Source organism: Sus scrofa, chromosome 8 (assembly GCF_054392235.1).
Source record: "Sus scrofa isolate SSC_HxYL_T2T_F1_AM1 chromosome 8, Sscrofa_HxYL_maternal_Yorkshire_Landrace_v2.0, whole genome shotgun sequence".
In the NCBI taxonomy this organism is placed as follows: Eukaryota; Metazoa; Chordata; class Mammalia; order Artiodactyla; family Suidae; genus Sus; species Sus scrofa.
Window position 1 is genome coordinate 90,456,607 of NC_139390.1, and position 23,888 is coordinate 90,480,494.

Consider the following 23,888-nt stretch of genomic DNA (forward strand, 5'->3'; position numbering starts at 1 on the left):
AATGTCCATGTGCTTTGGGCCTGGCCAAAAACAACAACAACGAAAACCACTGTTGGGCTGGAAGAGGTAAGGGCAGGGCCAGACCGGTGCAAATTAAGGCTCTGTTCTGGAGTTCCCGTTGTGGCGCAGTGGTTAACGAATCCGACTAGGAACCATGAGGTTGCAGGTTCGATCCCTGCCCTTGCTCAGTGGGTTAACGATCTGGCGTTGCCGTGAGCTGTGGTGTAGGTTGCAGACGTGGCTCGGATCCCGCGTTGCTGTGGCTCTGGCGTAGGCCGGTGGCTACAGCACCGATTGGACCCCTAGCCTGGGAACCTCCATATGCCACAGGAGCGGCCCGAGAAATAGCAAAAAGACAAAAAAAAAAAAAAAAAAAAAAAAAAGGCTCTGTTCTGAGCCGTTGGTTCAAAGGACTTAACTCCCGAGGAGGCAAAACTGAGCCCATCGGAGGATTCAGTTGGTCCCTGCATGTGGGGAGAGAAAGGAGAGAGGCAGAGTCTGACCCACTTAGCCATCTTCTCCAGATCCTCAGGCTGTGGAATCAATAGGCCAGTGCAATCTGGGTATCATCTCCACGAGAACCTAACAGACTGAGTATTCGCTCAATGAAATAAGAGACTTGTAATCTGGATGATGCCCATTTGAAGACAGATCTCTTTCTCAGCTGTGCAGTGGGTCTGAAACATATTCTACAAGGAAAAAAAAAAATGAAAAGAAGCCTTTTCACAGGTGGTGTGAGCTCCTTTTTATAATGGAAGGTTGCCTAGGACAGGAGGTAGGCTTTGCAGGGCCCCATGAAAGCAGACCATCGCTGTCAAGTGCTCTGAAGGGAATTACACTGGGAAACATAGGTCTGTGAGTCCTTCTTTCTTTATCACCACTGGCCTGAGTACATCAGAAATGTGCCTTGCTATCTCTTATACTGCACTGAGGCACTCCAATAGCTAAAGGAGTAAACGCTATTTTTTTTTTTTTTTTCTGTTGCCATCTCCTATCTTATCTCTGAACTTTCTTGCAGAAAGCCTAGCTGGATTTGCAAAGCAACATTTCTATCACTGCTGAGGTTTTCCCTTATTACTTAATGAAAATCAGTCAGATCATTTAGGCTAAGGCATTTAATCCACTAATCCAAGTGATGCTCCTCTGAGCATGTTCAGGGTTTGAGGAGATATTTGTTCATCGTAAGGGATTACGCTTTGTGTCCTATGCTTGCTTGTAGACTGTGCTTCAGAGCCGCCGAGACAGGTGGGGTCTGTCGGATAAGCCTTCCTGGATGCTGGGATTATCTGATGGGAGCTACAGATTCAAACGCACTCATCTGTGGGTGGCATGGACAGTTGAGGGCCTTTTCATCAGACGCAGCCAGATTTACCACTGCATTCTGGAAAACACAAGAGGAGAAAGACAGAGTCCCAGCCTAGGAGGCCAGGGACAGGCAAGCCATTCCTGGCCTACTGACTCAGTATTTGACAAATGATTTAACTGTACTCAGATTCCTCAACCCTAAAGTCAGATGAAGACAACAATTATCCTGGTTTGTGCCTTAGGCATCCCGTCTTCTCCTTCCGACCTAGAGAACTGAAGTGACTTGTCCAAGGCCAAAAGTTCCTTAATGCCTACACAGGGAGGGCTTCAGAGGGTTGCTTTCTTGTAGCCTGGTGCTCTGTTTACTGGATGGTCACCATGGCACTGCTGCCAGCCCTGTTTGGAGGTCAAGTTTTAAAGCAGTTTAAGTTTGCTTTTGCTGAGTATTCAACTCAGCATTTTACAAAGTTATAGACCAATGTTTCTTTTTAGGGCCAATGTTAAAAATATATAAATAAGCTGCTTCAGGCTTGCAAGTAAGCTTTGTAAACTTGAATTTCATCCTTGTTTAGAAGCTGACTCAGGCTGGATCTTATTCAAACTCCTGTTCTAGCTCCAAAGAAAAATGGCTCCCAAATGTTAGCCTCTCAACACTGGTGCTTCACATTTGCCAAAAGGTCTAGGGATTTCAAAGATCCATTCAGCTCTTGGGCAGAGAACACTGCCCCAGATCGTTAAATGCTCAAAGACCATTTGTCTATTTGTTTGTAAATCTATTTGTAAGCCCAAGTTGTCTAAGATAGGTTTAAGTGTGTAGCCATTAGTGCATATGTATTTCCATCAAATAAGAGCAGGAAGCTATTTTTAGTGTCTTTAAGACCAAGTACAGTTTTCTCCTCTTTGCTGACAGAGTATCCAGCAGGCATCATTTTCCAAGAGTCTAGTATTGTCTACACTGACAATTGGGAAATTCACTCCTCCTCTTAGTAATCTCTACAAGCTGGCAGGCAACCCTTTGACACTTTCATGTCTACACTGACTGCCTTGCCCTTTACCCTGATGTTGTTCAGCATCCAATCAACAGCACTTTCAACATGCTCATTTCTTCTGTCTTTGAATCAATGCTCAGACATCTCTTGAATTAATATCAGGCTTATAGGCACATGCCTTTGATCCATTGACTACACGCTTCAAACTTTCCATTTTTTTCTCTACAGTGAATACAGTTGGTTGTATCTACTCCCCACTTCTTCCTCCATGCAGGGTCCTAATTGCCTTCACGTATTCACCTCTATGTCATGCAGCCAAGTATCTTCCAGGAAGCTAACCCCCTTGCCTTACCCCTACCATCCCGGTTTCAAAAGTGAGATGAATTAATATATTCAAACTCTCTAGTCGCAGTGATTGATTCATAAATAGATCAGGCATAAAGCAGACATCACAGGCCAGCGAGGAGCGCGGAAATCAGGAATGAACACCTGCACAACTGCAAACAACATCTACATCGATAGATATTAACATCCTATTTCTCTGAAGAGGTTTTTCTCCCTGACTTGAAAGATCCTAAGAAGAGGTCTTGACGTGGTATTCTTAGTCTGTCAATGAGCTTTGATGGGGAATTCAAAGAATTTTTATCCTTGGATAACTCATTTTTCCCAAATAGGCTTAGAGCTCTTACTTGTGTAGGGAAGAGAATGAAAAGCCTAACTATTTGATTATACACGGTGTGAGATTAGCAGGAGAGATGGCCCTCTAGGTTCCGATACATCTATTTTCAAAGGTAGGGGTTCCTATGCCTTAAAATTGCTGAAATGTTCCCAGGGTATTGGGTCCATTAAATTGGACATTTAAATTTTTTAATATTTAAAAAAAATTAATTGTAGAAAAACTAAAAATAATGATAATAATAATAATAATAGAGAGAGAGAGAGAGAATTTAGTACCCCTAGAAAGAGGCCATTCCAAATAAGAATAGCTATATTGTTTAGCGAAATTATTCGAGAAGAGCAAAACCTTTTTGTGTATTTGTTTTAGTTTGCTGCATATTTGGTAGCATAACGTTCAAATACTAAATATATAAAAGAAAGTTCATGTACTAATATTAACTGGTTTTTCCCTTCACAGTATTTCCTTTATCCCTCTGGTCCTCCACCCGCTCTGGTATTTAGGTTTATCTATAGAACTTTCTACCTTGGGGAAGGACTGTGACAACAAAAGGCAGAGTGTTCTTTCTGCCTCTTTCTGGTTTTGAGTTTCAAAACATTCAGGCTCTTAGTGAATGGAAAGGACTCATGGCGTGGATCAAATATTTTGGAGAAGACATTATGAGTCAGAGCAAATATTCCTCATCCCTTACTTCCCACCCCACCCTTGGGCTCAGACTAATGACAAACAAAATGCTCAGGTTGGAAGGGAAATGAACATTGTAGATAAGCTCTAAGAAAAAGTTGGATTGCTTTAAAACATGGCTCCAAAATCCTTTGACACTCCCTGCCCATTGAAAGGTAAAGGTCTAGGACCCCTCGCCTCTCATCACTATGGCCTTTGGATCTCTTTAACTCATAGGGTTTGGCAAGAGTGACCAATGTGACTTCAAAGACTGGGCCATAAAGGCGATGCAGCTTCTGCCTCATTTTCTAGAACAGTGGCTCTTGGTGCCAGGAACTGCCATGTAAGAATTCTGACTGCCCTGAGGCAGCCATGCTCAGAGGAAGCCAAGCCACAGACAGAGGCCATGGTAGAAGCTCCCGTCAGCAGTTCTCATCTTCAAGTCATTCCCCCCCACCCCCAGGCTCCAGACATGAGGGATGATGATGATTCCAGTCCACAGCCACTAAGACTCCCCAGCTGAGGACCAGACATCATGATGCAGAGCCAGCACACCTGCTGTGCCCTGTCTGAACTCTTGACCCACCAAATTCCGGAAGATAATAAAAAGCTGTTTAAGCAGCTATATTTTAAGCTTATTTATTTATTTATTTATTTTAAATTTTGTAAAAATTTTTTTCTTTTTTTTACAGCCACACCTGCAGCATATGGAAGTTCCCGAGCTAGGGGTCAAATAGGAACTGCAGCTGCAGGCCCATGCTCCAGCCACCGAAACACCAGATCCAAGCCTCATGTGTGACCTACACCACAGCTTGTGGCAATGCCGTATCCTTAACCCACTCAGCCAGGCCAAGGATCGAACCTGCATCCTCATGGACACCATGTCAGATTCTTAATCCACTGAACCACAACAGAAACTCCTAAGCTATTTGATTATGAAGCAACAGTAAATGGAACAGAGGAGATGGCTTCCCTAACTCTGAGCAAATCCTCATGGAAGATAAGCCCCTCAAATCCGTGTGAAGAATCTGGGAGATGTGTCCATCTCCAGGGTAAAGCCTCAGGGAGATAAAAATCCCCAGTGACAATACACTATGGTATGTCTCGGCACGAAGGGCCAGTCCTCTGCGGCACAGGTTGCCTGGAGTGACCCCAAACAGCGTGGGCATAAGTGATGGAACAGCTATAACAGAGCCTGTGAACATGCCCCAGAGCGGGTCTGGGTACTTTTTGTACTAGGTCAGCCCTGCAAACTCTCTGTACAATTCCAAAGTAAAGAGGTAATCTTAAAATCGCCGATCAACCTTTTGTCATCCTTGTAGAATGGAAGTGTATGACACAAATTGACAAATTATAGTAAAATTAAGAAAACAGGAGTTCCCGTCGTGGTGCAGTGGTTAACGAATCCGACTGGGAACCATGAGGTTGCGGGTTCGGTCCCTGCCCTTGCTCAGTGGGTTAACGATCCGGCGTTGCCGTGAGCTGTGGTGTAGGTTGCAGACGCGGCTCGGATCCCGCGTTGCTGTGGCTCTGGCGTAGGCCGGTGGCTACAGCTCCGATTGGACCCCTAGCCTGGGAACCTCCATATGCCTCGGGAGCGGCCCAAGAAATAGCAACAACAACAAAAGACAAAAAAGACAAAAAAAAAAAAAAAATTAAGAAAACAACCTTTCTTGCCCACTCAGGTGTGTGCACTGAAATTCACCTTCACGCCTTGTGCCAGCAGGCATCACCTATCGTCCCACTGACAGTATTCTTCAGGTTAATCTTCCACTGTCACCAATTGTTTGAACATTAATATTATAAGTTCCCTGATCAAGTGTAATCAATGAGGCAGTGTGGCCAGTGTTGCTTAAATTCCTATTCTTGGGCATCAGCTTTTATCACACCACCCTACATACATGAGCAACCCATCTCATAACTCTTTGTCATCTATCAAGACCTAACACCAAAATGACCTTATTTGTGAAAGCTTTGCCATAATGCCCAGCCCAGGCAGAGTTAGCTCTTCACTATTTAGTGACCCTATAGCATTGTGTTCATGCTTCAGTTTTAACACGTCTCATAAAGTGTTATAATTATTTATTGATATGACACTCTCTTAGCATTCTGAGTTCCTTAAGAATTCCCTACCAGCTATAAAATTCTAAAATTCTTTAATTCTTGGAGTTCCCATCATGGCTCAGTGGATAGTCGATTCTTAACGAATCTAAGAACCATGAGGTTGTGGGTTCGATCCCTGGCCTCGCTCAGTGGGTTAAGGATCCAGCGTTGCCGTGAGCTGTGGTGTAGGTCGCAGACGCGGCTCGGATCCCAAGCTGCTGTGGCTCTGGCGTAGGTCGGCAGCTACAGCTCCAGTTAGACCCCTAGCCTGGGAACCTCCATATGCCGCGGGAGTGGCCCTAGAAAAGGCAAAAAGACAAAAAATAAAAAATAAAAATAAAAAAATAAAATTCTTTAATTCTCTATCATAACACATATTTTAGAGGCACCCTTCCTTTGCTCTACTCGCTGCTCCAATCAAACAAATATAGATCAAGCTTCTTGAATCTAATTTCAAAGAATAGTCCCTTTTTAAAAAATTTAACCGGAGAAATGGGAATGTGAGTAAACAGACTCTAAGGTATAATCTCTGACTGGCAAGAGTTCGGGTAGAGAAGATGAAATGGGCTCCAGGCAGCATTTAGTGGGTAATTAGGGCAGTTACTCAGCCATGGGGCAGGACATGAGGGGATAAGTCGGCATCCTTCCTTTGTTCCTTGATAACATCTTCACAGTTTGCCAATTATGACGTGTGTTTTAAGGCACAGTATTTCCAAGCACTCTATTTTGAAACACACATCCTGAGAGGGTTTGAGTTAATCACTACCTCCTTGGTCTGAGTATGTTTAGATGATCAAGTTCACCAGCAGGGGCTTGAGAGAAAGCCAGAGCAAGTAGGAAGGTTTTGGTGAGGAAGTGTGATGGAAGAGTCTGCTTTGCAAGTCAGGGTCCAAAAGGGCCACCTGAAAACAGGAGGAAGATCCTGAGCATCCAAACAATGGTGCCAGGACCTCCTCATGCTCCTGCCCATGCCATCCTCCAGCGAAAATTCAACAGTAAGGACCACCACAGCAAGTAGAAAGACCACAGAGATCACAGGCAAGCTAACTGAGCAAGTGGAAGGCAAAACATGGAGCAGATGCTCTTGGTTGGGAATAAAGCATCATGGAATAGAGACCGGAAAAGAAACCAAGAATGGTACAATGTGTGAGTGGGATAGGTCAGACTTATGCCCATCAGTGCATATCCTAGATATTTTTTCTTCAATTTGCCCTTAAATTATTTTTGAGTACAGTCATTCGGCTTAATTTTTGGCCTTATTAATTCATTGGAGGGAAAGCAACTCAGGGAAAAGGATAATTTATAGCATGGATATGTGGTTTTGAAAGCGAGCAGAACCCTATGGGGCCATCCTAGGTGTCAAAGACTTTCTGTGTCCCCTGTTCCTCGTTTCTAAGAAATAGTCTTCCTTCAGCCTCCTTGATCTTCCCTGAGTTCCAAAGGGCAGATTCAAACAGTTGCTCATCAAGGAAGGAAGGGGATGCCAAAACTAGGGAGGAGCAGGAAAGAAAAAATAGTACAGGAGTCCCACTGTGGCTCAGTGGGTGAAGAACCCAACTAATATCCGTGAGAATGCAGGTTCCACCCCAACGTTGGGTTAAGAATCCGGGATTGCCATGAGCTGCAGTATAGGTTGAAGATGTGGCTTGGATCCAGTGTTGCTGTGGCTGTGGTGTAGGCAGGCAGCTGCAGCTGCAATTCAACCCCTAGCCCAGGAACTTTCACATGCCACAGGTGAGGCAGAAGGAAAGAAAGAAAGAAAGGAAGGAAGGAAGGAAGAAAGAAAGAAAGAAAGAAAGAAAGAAAGAAAGAAAGAAAGAAAGAAAGAAAGAAAGAAAGAAAGAAAGAGGAAGGAAGGAAGGATAGTGCAGCCCAAAAGCAGAGTCCTAGCCCCTCCTTGAGGGATACACATATAATAATATACTTTTGAGTTCTTCAGGAACCAAGGCCCCCACCCAGGTGGAAGACAGAAAGATGATGTTGACCTTCCTGACTTTCATCAACTAAAGCTGGGACTCTGTGGACCTTTACTCCAATTCTATGCTGAATCTCCTCTGCTCAAGCCCCTTCATGCATTTGCATGTACCTTTAGCATGAAACTTCCTCGATTTTGCCCTTCAGGGAGACACTGCTTTGGAAAAAGATGCTTGGTGTTTTCCTTACTTGCTGCAACTAATAATAATAAATCCTTCTCCCCATCTTTGGCTTGATTGTGTCTCTCAGCTCAACATCCACCAAGAGACAAGAACACAGTTTGGAGGTGACAGTTTGTATCATGCTTTTGCCTTTGACCGGCTACTTTGATGTTGTAGACAGTGATAATTCACCCCAGAGGCATCTGACATTAGGAACTCTGGAGGACACTAGAATCTCTGACATTAGAATCCTCCCCTCATTTCCTCATTGCTGAATTCCTTTTCAAAAGAACACTAGAGAAGAGATTAACAGAACATTGTTCTTCTGTAATTCTCTGGTTACTCTAACCAAGTCAGAGTAAATTTGAAGGGAAGAAATGCAAACCAGCTTGAGGCAACATGGCCCAATTTGATCAAAACGAAATGCAACCATCGTGGGTTCGAGTTTGGTGGTCCAAAACATTGGAATGTTTCAAAGACATCTAAAATGCAATGCCAGTGTTGTTTTATTTGGTTTGGGGTTTGCTATTCCTTCATGTCAAATAGGAGTTTGGAAAAATGACACAAAAGGCTCACTGTCTATTTTCACGGATGCCTCCATACTAAGTAGCCAGTGTTACTGATAAAGGAAAACATCAAATACACTGAACAAAGTCTCCACTCACCTACCTCATGAACTTAGAGGAAGCTGAGTCAGATCTGATCTCTGTTTAGCATCCTACCTCACAGCAACAATTCTCCCTGAGCAGCTAGATTCTGAGCCTTAGAACTGCACATAAAACAGATATTCACCTTGAAACCCCCTGCAGTGACCCATGTAACACCTGAGTCCTTTGTGCATCAAGGAAATTCTCTTTGAGACCACACCAAGGCTTGAATCACACCAGTCAGATCTTTTTAAGGGAGATACAGGAATTATATGCTGTCTTTGAACCCGGGAGGCATGTTACGCTCTCATCCAGGCTACAAGGAACGGAAGTGAGGTTCAGGATCCAGAACAGCACATTATTTCTTTGTGTTGCACCAACACATATTCTTCTAATCTACTCCTTTCAAAAGTTTTATTTTGTTTGTTTAGCCCAGATAGCAAAATACGGGGTTGTCAGTCAAGACCAACTTCAAACTGCCTGTGCCCGTTAGAAATGTTTCATTAATAACATGTGTTTACCATTGCGAGGAGTAGGCTTTGTGTGCTAAGGTTTTGTTTGTCAGTCATTCATTGGAACCCCACTGTTAATAGCATACAATGGTTTGTGGTTATGCCACAATTTAACCCAGGTTTAAAAATACAAACTAGAGCCCTGGTGGTCTAGGAGGAACAGGGAAGGTATTGGCTCAACCTGCTCTGTGGGCTGGTGGCTTGGAATGCTTTACAAACTAATCAAATTTATTGACTATGATGGGGGGGTGGATCTCAAGCTGGGGGTGTGCATCTTGGTTTGACTGCAGTTTGGTGGGGTTCTGAGTGTCTGAAGGGGGAAACCAGGCAACTATTTGGCATTCCTTTCTCCAATGACAAATTAGAAACAGATATCATAGAATATGAGAGGGTGGTTTTTTTTTGTTGTTGTTTTGTTTTTCAGCAGTCTAATAAGAAAAAAAGATTTTCCTCTATAGTTTTAATTCCACTGTATGTTAAGGATAAGTCAACAGAATTAATATTGTACGAGGCCGAAGAGGCAATGAAATGTCTGCTAATTCAGTAGAGGGAGAGGAAGTCTTCTAAAGGTAGCATGAGAAAAATAATTGATTTTGCTTGTGCTCTCAGTTTGTCTCCCTAGGGCTTGGCTGCAGGTTAGCTGGGATTAAACATTGCTGGCTCCATAGGCACCAATAGCAGATATGTACCCTAAGAGGAACATTTCACATTTTGCCTGTGTGTAAAACCTTCATTTAAACCACAACAGAACATAGCTATCTAGAGTCATGGAGAGAAAAAAAATGCCTTTGTGTTTTATGAGCCACCTCAGTTATGCAGAAGCATCCTGAACAATGAAGAGTTGCTATTCGAAGTGTTTATGAAATCTCATAGTCATGGAAATAACACCATGATCCTAAACATTTGCGAAATCTTATATCACATGTGCTTAAAACCAATTTTCCAGTTGCTTACCATGTATCCTTTTAAAAAATATTTGCATTTCAAAATAAAACAAGATTCCATTTAGAGAGAATTTAACCCATTAAAAAAAAAATTAGAGGAGGCTGGCTTTAAGTTATCTGTTTACACATTCCTAGAGGAGAGATTTGGTGCTTTAAACTTGTTAATGTTTTGAGTTCGTTTTCCTTCCTTTTTGCCACTTGTTTTTAAAGGAAAAGAACGTATCTGGAGAGAAAAGGCTACTACTAAAAGATCCATTTTTCCAAGTTCCAAATACAAAGAAAATGAAAAACAAGAGACAACATCTGTGAACACACACTTTACACTTCTGAAAATCAAAGTCCACAGGTATAAACTCTTCGTGTGCTACACGTGCAGTAATATGCTAGGAAGCATGAAGGCCAATAAAGATGAATAAAACTGGATCTACGCTTGGGTCGCTGATGATGTAGCCAAATATACAAACACCTAATGGTTCATAAAACACATCGTTCCACATCTGGAAGTGTAACGTTGCGATCTCTTGTTTTTCACTCCTGTGTGATTCTTGGGGGTATTTCCTGTGACAATTTTGTTTATCTGTTTTTCGCAGCCCTTTATGTATAACAACATTTTACTGTCACTAACTGTGACATAAAAAGGGCACAAAGAGTATTTAGGGTATTTGGCCCTCTCTTCAGGGACGAGAGGAGGCAGCATCCTTGGAGGATGGACCTGGGGACTTTCAAAGTGAAGATCACTCCAGCCACTTGATCCTTGACGTCAGACAAAGGCTTTTAGAAACCACGTCCTCTGCTTAAACACTGCCCAGACCGTGAAAGAGTCAGCATTCATCCTAAAGCTGGTCCACCAGGAAACAGCATCTTGAGGTTATAAAATATTTAATAATATGACAATAATTTATTCCTACACCTTAATATAAAAAAAAAAAAACCGAACGACCCAATCGAAAAATGGGCAGAACATCTGAATAGATACAGATGGCCAACAGGCACATGAAAAGGTGCTCAACAATGCTAATTATTAGAGAAATGCAAATCAAAACCACAATGAGGTCATCACCTGACACCTGTCAGAATAGCTATCATCAGAAAGTCCACACATAACAAATGCTGGCAAGGGTGTGGAGAAAAGAAGCTGCTCATACACTGTTGGTGGAAGGTAAACTGGTGTAGCCACCACTGAAAGCAGTATGGAGGGTCCTCAAAAACTCAAAATAGAACAACCCTATGATCCAGCAATTCCATGCCTGGGTATATATCTAGAAAAATAAAAACACTTATTCCAAAAAATACAAGAACCCCAATGTTCACAGCAGCATTATTTATGCTAGTCAAGATATGGAAGCATTGACAGATAAATGGATAAATAAGGAGTGAGATATATATATATATATATATATATTTTATATATATATATAAAATGAGATACTACTTAGCCATAGAAAGAATGAAATTCTGCCATTTGCAGTGACATGGATGGACCTAGAAAATATTATTCTTAGTGAAATAAGTCGGAAAAGACAAATACTGTATGTTATCACTTATAAGTGGAATTTTAAAAATAAAACAAATGAATCTCCCTAGAAAAGCAGAAACAGACTCACAGGTACAGAAAACAAACTAGTAGTTACCAGTGGGGAAAGGGGAGGAGGAGGGGTAAAATAGGGAAATGCGATTAAGAGGTACCATGCATATGACAAGCAATAAGGATATATCATAAAATACAGGGAATTACAGCTATAATTGTGTAATAATTTTTTAATGGAAAATCTATAAAAATACTGAATGACTATACATTTGAAATTAATATAATATTGTAAATCAACTACACTTCAATAAAAATGTTTTAATAAAATAAAATTAAGAACTTTTGTTCATCAGAGGACAACATTAAGAGAATAAAATGGCAATCCATAGGGTAGGAAAAGATAATTATCTAAAGCGCATAAAGAACTCTTACAAATCAACAAGAAAGATGCAGACAACTCGGTGGCGATGTGGGTTAAAAGACTCTAACGGGTATTTCATAAAGAGGATATCGAAGTGGTCATTCAATACAGAAAATACACTCAAATATACTTGGTTCATTCATAACCAAGAAAATACAAATTATTATAATACCATTAAACACACAACAGACTGACTAAAATAATAAAGACATAAAATTCCAAACATTGGCAAAAATAGAAGCAACTCAAATCTTTAAATACCACCTTGTAAAATTGTTTAGCAGCTCCTCTCTCTCTCTCTCTCTCTCTGCATATATATATATATATATATATATATATATCAAAAATACATACTTGAATTTGCCAAAAGTCTTAACTGGAATGTTCATAGCAATGCTATGTGCAATAGCCTCAAACCAAACTGGATATTATCCAGATGTCTATCAGCAGCAGAATGTATAAATAAATTGTGACATATTTACTCAATGGAATTTTATACAGCATTGAGAATGAATGATCTACAGGTATAGGCAACAATAGAGTAACTCTTGCCAAAAAAAAAAAAAAAAATTCAGCAGAGATGTCACATACAAAAAAGTACCCACTGTATGATTCCATCTGCATGAGTTGCAAAAAGAAGGAAAAGTAACCTATGCTGTTAGAATTCAGGATAGTGATTAATCTTACAACTAGAAGGGAACGTGAGAGGGTTTATAGGGTGCTGGGTATGTTTGTTTTTGGTCTGGGTGCTAGTTTCACAAGTCTGTTCAGTTTGTGAAAAATTCATCAAGGTGTATGCTTAAGATAAATACACACTGTAGTGTATGTATTTTATGTCAATTAGACGTTTTAAAAATAGCTTTGTCTCTTCCACTCATATTGTTAGAAAAACAGTTGTGATATGTCTTCTGTATTGTCAAAGTAATAATCACGACGGATGAACCCCATGGCTGACAAAATCAGTGTACTTCTGGTTCAATTCTTCTCTAACCTGCTTCTTTCCATCCTTTCTTCCTTCCTTTATTTTGTTTACTTACTTAATAAAAGAACAGCATTAAAGAAATTTTGCCCAGTTCTGGGAAACAATGTTATACCAGATATCCTCTGTAGATAAGTGTAATTATTTACTAGCTGCTGCTTCAAGTCAGGGAGGAAGTGAAGGTTAAGCCTCGTGTGAGCGATATGACAGAGAGGAAGCAGGGTTGCATTACAAATATTTCTGCCTTCCTCTACAGCTTGATAAGGAGACAAGAACACCGCTGTCCTGTAAAAAGCCCTCCACACCTGAACACAGAGAATCTCAATGGACATACTTAATCGGGCACAAAATTAAGTAAAAATTCCTTTCCATGAAAGGCAAGGCATGACTATCAGTAAATTAAAACACTCCTTTTCAAGGTTTATAACAGAAGTAGAGGCGAAACAAATTGTGCAGAGCAATGACTACGCTATATCTCTATTTAACCTGACAGCCCAGTTTCAGGGGGCATCGCAAACAGCTGAGTCCAGTGAATTCAATCACATTTCTGGGAAAGCCACTCATAAGTTCTTTGATCCCTGAGAGCACAAGATGTAATATCATGGAGACAAGACTCAGTTTGGCCTGATTAGAGATTTCTTACTACCTGTAAAAGTCTTTCCCACAAATCTTTTCTCACTTGGCTTTTTTGAGCAGACTACTAGGGACCAGTTTCACATAGCACAAAGACAAAAGAGTCATATTGATTTCTTTTAGGAGATTCCTCTTTTAAGAGCACTGTGAAACTAGACATTAACAATTAGAAAAACAAAAAGTATCTTTGACATTTCTTCTAGTCCAAAATGCAAGATTGTGTCAAGATCTCCACCGAATTCTTGTCACCTGAAATGTTACTCGGCCATTTACAAATAGAAGGAACACAGATATTGAAGCCCACCCTAAACTGGCAGTGGCTTAATCTAACAGAGGTTTCTTTTCATTCATTTGAAATGTTGGGGTTCTACCTGGGGTAGTGGGTGATTTCCTCCACATGGTGATTCCGAGGTCCCGACTCCTTCCACCTTTTGGGTCCTCCACCCTAAGAACTTCTAGCCACCCTGAGCTGGAGGAAAGGGAAGCATGTAGAAGGCATAGGTGCTACTTAAAAAGCCAACTCTGAAACAAATTCTGTTCAGATTCCATCACTGAACACTAATTGGCTCTCCTTGCTGCATCTACTGAGAGAATGAAGACCATTCTCAGAAATCAGACTGTTGACATTTCAGAAAATTGTCAACATCCCTCTAAAAGGATGCACAGCTATTGTGAAGCCCCAGAGGCACTCTGAGGAGGGACTTTGACCACATCAATGTAGAACTCAATCTCCTTGGAAAGAAAAAGAAGAAGCTCTGGGTCGACAAATGATGGGGAAATAGAAAGGAACTGACTGCTGTTCACACTATTTGTAGTCATATACAGAACACGATCAAGGATGTAACACTGGGCTTCGGCTTCTGTTACAGATGAGGTCTGTGTATGCTCACTTCCCCATCAGCGTCCTTATTCAGAAGGATGGTTCTCTTGTTGAAATCCAATATTTTGGGGGTGAAAAATACATTCACAGCATTCAGATGAGGCCAGGGGTTGCTTGTTCAATATCTCCAGCCCAGAAAGATGAGTTGATTCTTGAAGGAAATGACATTGAACTTGTATCAAATTCGGCTGCTTTGATTCAGCAAGCCACAACAGCTGAGAACAAGGATATTGGAAAATTTTTGGATGGTATCTATGTTTCTGAAAAAGGAACAGTTCATCAGGCTGATGAGTGAGATCTGAGTTGTTTGTCTCCAGAATCAACAAGATGCCAGATGATTCCTCAGACTCATTTGTGATATTTTAAGATACGATAAAAAGCTATTGATTAAAAAAAACTAATTATAAGGATGCTCTAAGATGCAAGGAGGTTTTGGGAAGGGTAGCTCTCTGCTGAGCCACCTCCTCTGAGCAATGATGCCTCATTCAGAAGAGGAAACATGGACTTTGGAGGACACGACGCCATCTGTACCACAGCTGTCTACACCTACACTGGTAGTCTACACCTACTACTGGTAGTAAATTTTACGATCAGGCAGGTGAAGCATAAACTAAGACTTGGTTTTCATTTAAATATGGAAGGAAAAGTGGATTAGGGAAGGATAGAGGTTAGAATAAGATTTGTGGTTGATCCTGATTTTTTTCTCCTGTAAAGAAATATTCATGACAATACACTTATTAATTCATTGCCAAGTATGTATAGAACTTCTCTTAAATTCCAGATCTAGGTTCTATGGATATAGCAGTAAACAAAACAAATGTATGCCTTCATGAAGCGTACACTCTAATCTAAGAGTCAAAATGTAAAGCTGGTATTATGTTTTTGCAAATCATTAACATAATTGATCTTCTGATTTTTTTTCATTAGCAAAATGAGGAGACCCCTCTATCTCATTGCATTATTATGAGGTATATATGATATAATGCACCTAAGTTATTCCTGCTGCAGTACACATTGAAAGCATGCATTAAAAATTTTTTTTTCCTCTTTACAGCTGCACCTGTGGCATATGAAGTTCTGGGCTAGGGGTCGAATCTGAGCTGCAATTGCAGGCCTACACCATAGCCACAGCAACACCAGACTTGAGCTGCATCTGCCACCTATGACGCAGCTTGTGGCAATGCTGCATCCTTAATCCACTGAGCAAGGACAGGGATTGAACCCAAATCTTCAGGGACTCTATGCCGGTGTCTTCTTTATTTTATTTTATTTTATTTTTATTTTAGGGCCCCACTTGCGGCATATGGAAGTTCCCAGGCTAGGGGTCAAATTGGACCCACAGCTACCGGCCTGTACCACGGCCATAGCAATGCGGTATCTGAACCACATTTGCAAATTACGTCACAGCTCACAGCAACACAGATCCTTAACCCACTGAGTGAGGTAGGGATCGAACCTGCATCCTCATGGATACTAGTTGGGCTCCTTGCCACTGAGCCACAATGGGAACTTCCATCTATGTCGGGTTCTTAACCCACTGAGCCAGAGCAGGAACTCCAATGCATTAAAAATTAATTACTCCTCTTTTTATACCTAGTCCTGGGGTGATATGTGGGAGATAATTTCTTTTCCCTTTTTCATTTCTTCCTCAAGCTGGGCAACTTTCATGCCTTATCTATTTCATCAGTTCTGAAATTCTTTTCTTATCTCAGAGAGCTGGACTTGCTTCACAGTGATGAAGATGAAAAGGAAACGGAGTTCCCGTCGTGGTGCAATGGTTAAAAAATCTGACTAGGAACCGTGAGGTTGCGGGTTCCATCCCTGGCCTTAACCCACTCAGGTGGGTTAAGGATCCGGTGTTGCCATGAGCTGTGGTGTAGGTCGCAGAGGTGGCTTGGATCCCATATTGCTGTGGCTCTGGCGTAGGCCAGCGGCTATAGCTCTGATTAGACCTCTAGCCTGGGAACCTCCATATGCCACGGGAGTGGCCCTAGAAAAGGCAAAAAGACAAAAAAAAAAAAAATGAGAAGGGAAGAATAGCCGTCACTCTAAAAGGAGATGGACATTAGGATAGGTATCCATCCATCTGTGGACCCTGCCTTTACAATCCATGCCATGTTCACATATATGGATTTGGTTGAGAGAAGCCAGAAGTTGATGGCCATGCCCCACAGTGTGAGTTCAAACTTCTAAGTGGGTTTCCTCCCCATCATATTCTACCTGTGTTCATTATTCATTCATTTCATTTCAGCTCTGGGGCAGGCTGTTGGCCTTTGGAAAAGTGTTGGGGAAAGATCAGACCAGTGTTGCTGATTTTTTTTCTCAAAGACTCGTCTTTATGGATTCTCTGTCTGCCTTGTGACTTGACCTTGGCCAAGAAGTGTCTGCATTCATTGTCACACTGATTTGGTCTGGTTTAGCACAAACACATCCATATCTAGAAGCCCTACTATGCTTCCACTGGAACAGAGGTGGATTAGCCCACAAACTACAGTCTGAATTACTTTGCATGCTTTGCTTTAAATGCTAATTTGAGAGTATCCCTTTCTATTAGAATGTGTTTATAATCACAGGTACACACTCTAAATTTGTCTCATTGACGCAGTCATTTGAGAGCAATATCTTTAATATATTTTCCCCCAACCAGCAAGTCCGAAGCTCCCTGGGGCAGATCTCAGTGCTTTCCATCTTTAAGCAAGAACCTTGTTAGTTTCACAATACACCACAGATTATTAAACATTTAACTATTTATTTCTACTTGTGGTCACCTGAGGTCACCTATACCCTAGAGTCCTGGCTGTGAATCTCTTTTTCTCAGGGGCAGGAGCTTTATCATATGAGTAGCCCTTTAAGATGCATTCATAGAGTTCTTTTGACTAGATTTTGTAACCACTCATTCATTGGACTTGCTGGGAGTCAAATCAGATCTTCCTTTTTGCTAGGACTTGCCTGTTCTGTCTCCAGGACTCCTGTGTCTCAGACATAGAAACGTTTTAGTAATTTTTTAGAACACTCACCAATGGAAACACATTGACTTGAAATCTCAGGACCTCAGTGAGACAAACAGAACATCTAAGAGGGTCACCATAATGGGGATACTTGGATTTGGAAAATTTGTACTAGGACATCTCTGGCCCTCTGGCCTCTATAACAGCAAGAGACTATCCCCATGAAAGAGAAGTGCAGTCATTTCCTAGAGAAAAGCTTCTGTGACTGTAGCCTTGAAAGCTCTGCCCAGCTGCCTTCCTCTCTAGCCCCAACACCTCCCTCTGAGCTTTGCCCCTTCTCTCAGCATCTTGCTTCAAGTAAATCCATGCAAAGATGCTTTCAGGAACATCTGCACTCTCTCATGCGGGAAGACAAGCAGAGCGGATATCCTGCAGAAGGAAATACCAGTAAATACTAAAACACCAGGAAAGACATTTGTTTGGGCATCCATAGCACTTCTCAGGACTAAATAAGTCCACGTAGAAAGCTAATGAAACTCTGTAAATCCTGCAGAAAACTTCTGTATTTCTTTACATCTCCTAATGCCAACCTCTGGTGTGTTGGGGCAAAGCCTAGATTTCATGGTGCAAGTAAAAAAAATAATAATAAAAATAAAAATAAAAAAAAAATTTGCATCAACTTTTCTTTCCAAAAAATACCTTCAAATTCCTCCTGAATCTTGGACTGCAGTACAGTTGGGTAAGAAATGTTTGTGGCTTGTACTTAACAAGTTTTTAACAAATAGCTGCTAAAAATCAATAAATTTTAGAATTAGAAGTTGCCTTAGAGATTTTATAGCTTAGGCATATAATGCGTTTGAAAAAATGGGAAAACTGAAAAGCAAAATCATATTAAAAAAATTTATTGGGGAGTTCCCATCATGTTACAGCGGAAACGAATCCAACTAGGAACCAGGAAATTGCGAGTTTGATCCCTGGCCTCGCTCAGTGGGTTGGGGATCTGGCGTTGCCATGAGCTGTGGTGTAGGTCGCAGATGTGGCTCGGATCCCACGTTGCTGTGGCTCTGGTGTAGGCTGGCGGCTACAGCTCTGCATAGACCCCTAGCCTGGGAACCTCCATATGCCATGGGTGCGGCCATAAAAAGACAAAAAAAAATTAAAAAGTAAAAATAAATTTTAAAAAATGTATTGGAGTACAGTTGACTTCCAAGATTGTGTTAGTTTCAGGTATACAGCAAAGTGAATCAGTTATACATAACATGCAAAAATGTCTTAATGGCCATCAACCTGGGAGCCAGATATTACGTTTGAATTTCTACAAAACGCTTACTTTAGGAAATATATGGAGATGTTCAAAAAGAAATCAAAGTATAATCTCTTGATCTTAAGCTTAACTAATTGTATTAATTTAATAGAATACATGAATTTTTTTTAGTAAATGACTTGAGTTTCATTGGAACAACTTTGAGTCAGCATAAAAATAATCCACATTAAAAGCTCAATACATTTTCTGAGGTTCTTTGGCCTTTATGAAGATTATAATGAATAGAACACATGCTAATTATAAAGATGTCATGATAGACTCTAAAGAAAATTTTAAAAACTATTGTAGTCTTGCAACACAGATATACATAGTTAATATTCTAATATCGTCACATTATTGACTTGCTCTCATTTTTTGAATACTTAAGGTCTCTCTAACATTCTTTTTTTTTTTTTTTTTTTTTTTTTTTGTCTTTTTGTCTTTTGTTGTTGTTGTTTGTTGTTGTTGCTATCTCTTAGGCCGCTTCCACGGCATATGGAGGTTCCCAGGCTAGGGGTTGAATCGGAGCTGTAGCCACCGGCCTACGCCAGAGCCACAGCAACGCGGGATCCGAGCTGCGTCTGCAACCTACACCACAGCTCACGGCAACGCCGGATTGTTAACCCACTGGCAAGGGCAGGGACCGAACCCGCGACCTCATGGTTCCTAGTCGGATTCGTTAACCACTGCGCCACGACGGGAACTCCTCTCTAACATTCTTTATTTTGCTCATCATTAGCATGTCCAACTGTGGTAGCCAGTTTCCAAAATGTTCCTCACTGATCCTAACCTCCTTCTACACACACCCTTATGTAATCCCCTCTCACCGCCCCCAGATAGGCCTGTGTCAACAGCATGGGGCAGAAGCGAAGGAGTGTCACTTCAGCTTTCATACTGGGTGGGCTGTCTCTCGCCATCTCTCTCCCTTTCTCTCTCTCCCCTCTTACTCTGAGGCGTCAAGCTGCCACATTGTGAACACCTACAGACAGGTGAGGAACTGGAGCCTCCAGCCAACTGTCAGAAAGCCTCCTAATAACCAGCCACATTGATGAGCTGGGAAATGGCTTCTCCCGCCCCAGTCAAGCCTTGCGAAAATGGCAGCTCTGCTCAACAGCCCAACTGAAATTTCAGGAGGCACCCTGAGCCAGAACCAGCAGTTAAGCCACTTCCCAGCCCATCCTGGGAAAGTGGGTGAGGTAATACAAGTTCGCTGTTATAAGCTAATAAGTTTTGGTGAGATTTGTTGTGTTGCAAGAGAAAACAAACATCCAGTTTTAGAGTCCTCAAGAAAACTTTTTTTTTTTTTTTTTTTTGACTGTGCCTGCTGCATATGGAAGTTCTAAGGCCAGGGATCAAACCCATGGCACAGCAGTAACCACAGCCACAGCAGTAACAAAACCGGATCCTTAACCCTGCTAAGCCACCAGGGAACTCCAAGAAAACTATTTGTAATGGCTAACTAATATTCTTCCTTATAGATGTATCGTGTCTTAATTTACTACTCTATTTTCGAATTTTCAGGTTAATCTCAATTTTTGGTTCCTTTAATTATTGCAACTTTTTCTTTTTTTCTTTCTTTTTTTTTTTAATTTCACAGCCACGGCATACAGAAATTCCTTGGCCAGGGATTGAATCCAAGCCATAGCTGTGACTCACCAAATTCTTATCCCAGTGCACCAGCCCAGGGATCAAACCCATGCCTCCACAGAGATGTGAGCCACTGCAGTCGGATTCTTAACCTACTGCACCACAGCAGACACTCTGCAGGATATATCTTTTTGCATGTTGTATCTGGGATTAGTTTCTTAGGACATACTCTTAGAAATAAAATTATTAATAAAAATATCCATATTTTCAAGGCTTTTGGTATTTTTATATTATTTTCCAAATTTATTGTACTAGTCAGTAGACTCATCAATTTATTTATTTTTTTAAATTGTTATTTCCCCAATACAATTTTTTTTCCTACTGCATAGCACGGTGATCCAGTTACACATACATGTATACATTCTTTTTTTCTCACATTATCATGCTCCATCATAAGTGACTAGACATAGTTCCCTGTGCTACACAGCAGGATCTCATTGCTAATCCATTCCAAAGGCAATAGTTTGCATCTATTAATCCCAAGCTCCCAATCTACCCCACTCCATCTCCCTTCCCCTTGGCAACCACAGTCTATTCTCCAAGTCCATGATTTTCTTTTCTGTGGAAAGGTTCATTTGCGCCATATATTAGATTCCAGATATAGGTGATATGGTATTTGTCTTTCTCTTTCTGATTTACTTCACTCAGTATGAGAATCTCTAGTTCCATTCATGTTGCTGCAAATGGCATTATTTTGTTCTTTTTAATGTCTGAGTAGTATTCCATTATGTATATATACCACATCTTCCTAATCCAATCATCTGTAATGATCATTTGGGTTGTTTCCATGTCTTGGCTATTGTGAATAGTGCTGCCATGAACATGCAGGTGCATGTGTCTTTTTTAAGGAAAGTTTTGTCCAGATATATGCCCAAGAGTGGGACTGCTGGGTCATATGGTAGTTCCATGTATAGATTTCTAAGGTACCTCCATACTGTTCTCCATAGTGGTTGTACCAGTTTACATTCCCACCAACAGTGCAGGAGGGTTCCCTTTTCTCCACACCCCCTCTAGTATTTGTTATTTGTGGACTTATTAATGATGGCCATTCTGAGTAATCTCATCAATTTAAGTTCTATTGACTCACAGAAGGCAGATCTGTGATGTGACTGAAATGTACCTGATGGTAGCACCAAATGTTCTTGATATATAACTTAGCTTTATATGGGATTGCCTTTTATTTTAAGTGTTATTCTAGAAAATTAGATTTTAATATCCATTTGCACTTTGGTTGTATCCAGTGATTCAACTTTCCAATGCAAACACCTTATCTTTCCCATCATACCTGTTTTTTTCTCATCTCTGGGCACAGCTCCACCATCCTCACAGTCCACCAATCCAGAAACTGGAGAGTCATCTTATACTGTTCCCTCTACCTCACATACAATCTACCTCTTATCTTTACACCTCCCTCTCCTTTCTAGCCCCCTATTACAGCCTTAGTGTAAATCTTCTTCAACTCTCTCTCAGATTCTTCTTCCCATTTTGATTTTCAATCTCCTCTTGGCCATGGCTCCAGGTTGTGATAATGAATTTTTGACTCTTGGAAGCTCTGATGATAATTTCATTTTATTCAGTTACAATCACTTATCCTTATCTTCTACTTTTATGACTGTATTTTTGAACACTATAATGATAATATTTTATGTACCAAAGGCTGTACTAATTTCCATGCAAAAAAACACCTGGACAAATTATACCTGCTGACGGTAGCAAGGCATGGCCTTTAATGACCACGTCAATGGATAATCCAAGAGGATTGTGGGATTGCAGATGCAAAGCTCATCAGTGTAAAGACAAAATCTGCCCCAAGTGAGAATCATTTCTTTTCCTACCTCCCTCAGACCATTCACTCTAGTTGGGGTTGTGTTTTGCCTTCCTTTAGGAAATCTCCCCCAGGCCTCCAGGTAGATTTCACAACCAATTTGGGCACAGACTGGAGGCAGTGCCAACGAATACACAATGAAGAAAGGTAACACATTGAAATGATGCATCATTTTCCCCCTGCCTTTCAACACTTATCTACACTGAAGCATTTTGATGTTCAGACAAAGAATAATGGTAGTTGTTCCAAATAATATAGTTAATATTAGTTAAAGATTATAAAATTTTTCATGCAGCAAAAAATGAATGCAGTATTAAATTTGGCTTTGAATTATCTGGTAGAAACCGCATGTCAATTCTGGGCCATTTATTTTGTTGGCCAAAGTGACCAGAAAGAACTAAATGCAGATCAAGTGCAAGTTTGAATTATTTTATGGATATTTACTAGACGCTAGCATTTTTATTGTAGCTCCTTTAACTGACCAGTGTATAATAATAATATTTTAAATGATGCCTTCTCCAGAGCTAAAAACAAATACATGCATTAATTTCTTTGGGCACAAAGACATTTCCATGGTTTAAGAGATGCATCTTCTAGGATGAGGCTGTTTCTACTTAGTCTAATGTTAACTCTTATTTGAAGAGACATTCAAAGGACATATTAGAATAAGATCCCTATTTTGTTTGGTTCTTGTTATCTAAGCAGTCATTTTTCACTTTCAGTTAAAATTAGCACAGAACATTCTTTAAGACAGCCCCTGCATTCCTCAGATAATTCCACAAAGGGCCCTTGATTGGAGGCTCCTAGCCCCATGATAGAGTATTTTTGTCTCTCTTTTATTAATAATATTATTGAGAGCCAGAGCTACTTATTATTTGCTGGACACAGGGCTAAAATCTGTATACACATTGTCTCGTTTCATCCTCACACCAGTGTCCCAAGGCATTTGTTATTATTATTATTATTTCCATATTCGAAATGCAAAGCTTGAAGCTTGTACTTGAGAAAGTCGACCAAACTCACAAAGTAAGGGGCAGTCACAGGCTGCCTTAACGCAAATCAAGTTCTCTCTGCTTTGATGCTGTCTCTTCTCCTGTGACTTGTTGCTTGATAATTCCGTATCAAGTTGACTCATGCCCTTGATTCTTCTATGATATCTTCTAAAACTTTGAACAAGGCACTGAACTTGATGACCCTGATTTATGAAGAAACATCCCCACAGAGTATTAACTTATATTTAACGAATTCCAATTGCTTCCTGCTCACAGCGACTTACACTCAATGGCTATTTTTAGTGCCCCCTCAGGGGTATTCGGCAATATTTCTCACAGGGCACTGCACCCTCAGAGTCTCAAGTGGCGTCAGCTTTTGCCAGGATGGACTCATGACTTAGTCTGCACAACGTAAGCTTTTTCTACACACAGGGACTTCCAGAATAACCTCCTATTCCTAGAAAGTCTCTCTTGAACACAAGTCAACCTTTTCCAGACCTATTTAGTGATATCTGCCTAATTGTAGATGTCAAATAAATGTCTTTCAAAATAAACTACATTTTATTGTACTTTATCTTTTTGGCCACACTCACGGCATACGGAGTTCCCAGGCCAGGGATCAGATCACAGCAGCATTTCAATCTGTGCTGCCTCTGTGACAACACTGAGTGCTCAACCCATGTGCCTGCCGGGGATCAAACCTGCATCCCAGCACAGCAGAGATGCCACCAATCCCATTGAGTCACAGTGGGAACTCC

At 40.9% G+C, this 23,888-nt stretch overlaps 1 protein-coding gene and 1 pseudogene across 2 annotated transcripts in view; one reads left to right on the top strand and one right to left on the bottom strand.

Annotated features, from left to right (window-relative positions):
• Positions 1 to 23,888, bottom strand: part of LOC146400931 (uncharacterized) — a 165,311-nt gene that overhangs the window by 43,354 nt on the left and 98,069 nt on the right. The gene's annotated exons all lie outside the window — the stretch shown is intronic.
• On the top strand, positions 14,006 to 14,716 carry LOC146400932 (large ribosomal subunit protein uL6 pseudogene; annotated as a pseudogene).